General features: G+C 46.8%; 1 non-coding gene across 1 annotated transcript; it reads left to right on the forward strand.

Annotated features, from left to right (window-relative positions):
* Positions 1-1,380: 1,380 nt before the first annotated feature.
* LOC111530921 lies at positions 1,381-1,496 on the forward strand. The gene has a single exon (XR_002728056.1). It is a non-coding gene; the product is annotated as a U5 spliceosomal RNA (small nuclear RNA).
* Positions 1,497-4,064: the final 2,568 nt, after the last annotated feature.

The following is a 4,064-nucleotide window of genomic DNA, read 5'->3' on the forward strand; positions in this document are numbered from 1 at the left end:
CCCTCCCTCCCTTCCTTCCTTCCTTCATTCCTTCCTTCCTTCTTCCTCTTTGTTTTTTTTCTTTCACACCTTACCCTGTCACCCAGGCTGGAGGAGAGTGGTGCAATCAACCATGGCTCACTGCAGCCTCTACCTCCCAGAAGCAAGTGATCCTCCTACCTCAGCCTCCTGAGTAGCTGGGATCACAGGTATGTGCCACTACACCTTGCTAATTTTTGTATTTTTTTTGTACAGACAAAGGCTTGCCATGTTGCCCAGGCTGGTTGATATGGTTTGGTTCCGTGTCTCCATCCAAATCCCATCCTGAATTGTAATCCCCATAATCCCCACGTGTCGAGGGAGGGATCAGGTGAGTGGTGATTGGATAATGGGAGTGGTTTCCTCCATGCTGTTCTCATGGTAGTGAGTTCTCACGAGATCTGATAGTTTTATAAGGCAGTTTTCCCTGACCTTGCTCACTCTCTCTCCTGCTGCCTTGTGAAGAAGGTGCCTGCTTCCCCTTCCATTGTGATTGTAAGTTTCCTGAGGCCTCCCCAGCCATGTGGAACTGTGAGTCGACTAAACCTCTTTCCTTATAAATTACCCAGTATTTCTTTACAGCAGTGTGAAAATGGTCTAATACACTTGTCTTGAACTCCTGCCTCAAGCGATCCTCCCACCTTGGCCTCCCAGAGTGCTGGGATTACAGGCATGCGCCACTATGCCCTGCTCACTAGGTTTCCACAGTCTCATTTTAATAGTTTTAATGAGACAGAGAAGATGAAACTTTTTGTTCTAGGCTGTCTCTCTCATCACCTTGAGAAGTCCGAATCAGGAAAAAATAGCATTTTGTTGCTTCAGGATGAGTAAGCAGTGTTCTCCCTATGTTCCAAACTGCCAATTAGCTGGTACTTATAAAGTTAAATACTCCTGAAAGACACACATGGACGACTCCTCCCTCAATTTTCCACAAGATTCATTTCCAAACTAGTGTCATGGTAGACATGACTAAGACTAAGAAAGCAGACACCTCCTTTCTTCTCCTCCTTCTCTTTAAATGACTTTCCAGTATTTCTACAATCTTTTATTCTATATCTAGGACACAAATAACTGTTGTATGGGGTAAAGTGGGTGGGGTTTGTGTTGATGAAGTCACAGACCTATCTTCACCGCAAATCTTCCCAGTGTTCATCCCATAGCTAAGACCAAAGTGATGCATGTCTACCTGGGGGCAGGCAGAGGACATTGGCCCTCATCTCATTCACCTCTCTCCATTGGCGTTTCCTAGTCAAAACTTCTTTCTTGGTGATGACTGGTCACTGTTTACAGTCCCTCGTTTCTCTCCTCTATTAGAGTGGTTAGTCAGTCGCCTCAACCCTACTAATAAAAATAAACCAGGTGATACTCTGGTTTCTCTTCAGATCATACAAATCTTTCACCTTTTACTAAAGATTCCTGTGGAGAGGAGCAACTTTGAGCTTTTAGCTAACTTTTTGAGGCTTTGCTTTAGCAGGGCTAGTATAAAGAAGAAGAAAACAAACAAACAAGCCAAAAAAACAATGACTGGGTGTGGTGGCTCACACCTGTAATCCCAGCAGTTTAGGAGGCCGAGGCGGGTGGATCACTTGAGGTCAGGAGTTCGAGACCAGCGTGACCAACATGGTAAAACCCCATCTCTACTAAAAAAGTACAAAAATTAGCCAGGCATGATGGCACACACTTGTAGCTCCAGCTACTTGGGAGGCTGAACCAGGAGAATCACTTGAACCCTCGGGAGGCAGAGGTTGTGGTGAGCCAAGACTGCACCACCGCACTCTAGCCTGGGAGACAGAGTGAGACTCCTTCTGAAGAAAAAAAAACAAAAGCGACAACAACAACACCCAGGTGAACCTGATAAAACCTGACACAAAGTCCCTTCTATCCACCATCCAGGTTTCTCAGAGAGCTCCCCATAGGGGCAGAAACCTGCATGTATGTCTGGCCTTGGAAAGAAGGCCCAAAAGCTGCTAGAACATTCTGTTAAGAAATGTGCATGGGAGCATAGACCTTAAAAGTAATTAGACTGCAGGCTAGAAAACAATTTTAATGCAAAGTAGAAAGGATCAATCCACTTCGTCACTTTCCTTGCTCTCGCTCTGTCACCTCCTCTTTCTTGTGGCTCTGAGAAGGTGGGGGAAGCAGGCAGTATTTCCACAGCAGTTGTCCATATAGGAAAGTGTCTCCCCCATTGGTAGCTTGCTCCCAGATCTGGGGCAATGCTAGTGTCCTTTAGATCTGGGAGCAGACATGAAACAATAAAATAATTTACATGTGGTTCATTGCCTCTACTAATTCCATCTCTTCCTCCTTGTAGTCACAGGGCAGCTGCATCATCCTTGGACTCATGGGGTCCCAAAGTTGCTTTTAAAGAACCTGCAAAATAAATGCATAATGGGGAAGAGTGAACTTCTTAGGAGTGGCAGGGTAGAGAAGAGGGGAGAAGAGCCAGGGTCTTTGAAAGTATCTCCTTTCTCGCCTGAAAGGAGGAGGAGGGGAAAGGTGAATTTGGGGAAGGAAGGCAGGAAACAGAAAAAACGTACCTTCTCTGCTGAGAGACTTTGTTTGCCATTATTCATGTTGATGTTCTTCATGGAGATAAGGGTGATGCTGTCTTTCTCTCCATTGGCTGTGGAGCAGCTGGGGGAGGAAGGGTGTCTGGGTTAAAGAGAGGAGGAGGGCAGGGCAATGGGGAGTCAAGGAACTGTGAGGTTGTTGAGCCTTAGACCTTTGTCTCAAAAAATCTATATGTTGGTGGTGAATCATAATGAAATGAGAGTGTGCTTTGAAGACCAGAAGACTGCATTTATTTATTTATTTAGAGATGGAATCTTGCTATGTCACCCAGGCTGGAGTGCAATGGCGCAATCTCAGCTCACTGCAACCTCCACCTCCTGGGTTCAAGCGATTTTCCTGCCTCAGCCTCCTGAGTAGCTGGAATTACGAGCACGTGCCACCACACCCAGCTAAATTTTGTATTTTTTAGTAGAGACAAGATTTTACCATGTTGGCCAGGCTGGTCTTGAACTCCTGACCTCAAATGATCTGGCCATCTTGGCCTCCCAAAGTGCTGGCATTACAGGTGTGAGCCACTGTGCCTGGCCAAGACTTGCATTTAAATTTTGGTGTTACTACCTACTACTTGTTTGATCTTTACCAAGTTACAGTCTTTATTAAAGCCTCAATTTTATTTTTTTAGTTTTTATTGAGACAGGGTCTTGCTCTGTCACCCAGACTGGAGTGCTGTGACACAATCACAGCTCACTGCAGCCTTGACCTCCTGAGCCTACACAATCTACCTGCCTCAGCCTCCCAAAGTACTGAGATTACAGGCGTGAGCCATCACATCCGCCAAAGCCTCAACTTTTTTTTCCCCCCAAGATGGAGTCTTGTTCTGTCACCCAGGCTGGAGTGCAGTGTGTGTGTTGTGTGGTGTGGTGTGTGTATGGTATGGGGGGATGTGTGTGGTGTGTGGCTGTGTGGTGTATGTGTGTTGTTTGGGTGGGTATTTGGGTATGGGGTGTGGGGTGTGTGATGTGGGTATGTGTAGTGGGGTATGGGATGTGTGGTGTGTTTGTGGTGTGTGTGTGGTTTGGGTGGGTGTGTGGGGTATGTGTGTGGGGAGGGTGGGTGTGTATAGCATGGGTATAAGGGTGGGTATGGTGTGGGTGGGTGTGTAGGGTATAGGGTGTGGGGTGTGTGTGTGTGGTATAGGATGTATGTATGTGGTGTGTATGTATAGTATAGGGTGTGGGGGGGTGTGTGTTTGTGGTGTGGATGTGTGGGGTATGGGGCATGTTGTGCATTTATGGTGTGTGTGGGATGTGTGTGTATAGTATAGGGTGTGTGTGTGGTGCATGGGGTGTATGTGGTGTGTGGGTGTGTGTAGTGTGGGGTATGGGATGTGTGGTGTGTTTGTGGTATATGTGGGAGTGTGTGTATAGTATGGAGTGTGTGTGGTATGTGAATGTACGTGGGGGGTGTGTGGAGTATATGGGTGTGTGTGAGTAGTGTGGGGTGTGGGATGTGTTGTGTGTGGTGTGTGGGGG

The sequence above is a fragment of the Piliocolobus tephrosceles genome, unplaced genomic scaffold (assembly GCF_002776525.5).
Source record: "Piliocolobus tephrosceles isolate RC106 unplaced genomic scaffold, ASM277652v3 unscaffolded_19215, whole genome shotgun sequence".
Taxonomy (NCBI): Eukaryota; Metazoa; Chordata; class Mammalia; order Primates; family Cercopithecidae; genus Piliocolobus; species Piliocolobus tephrosceles.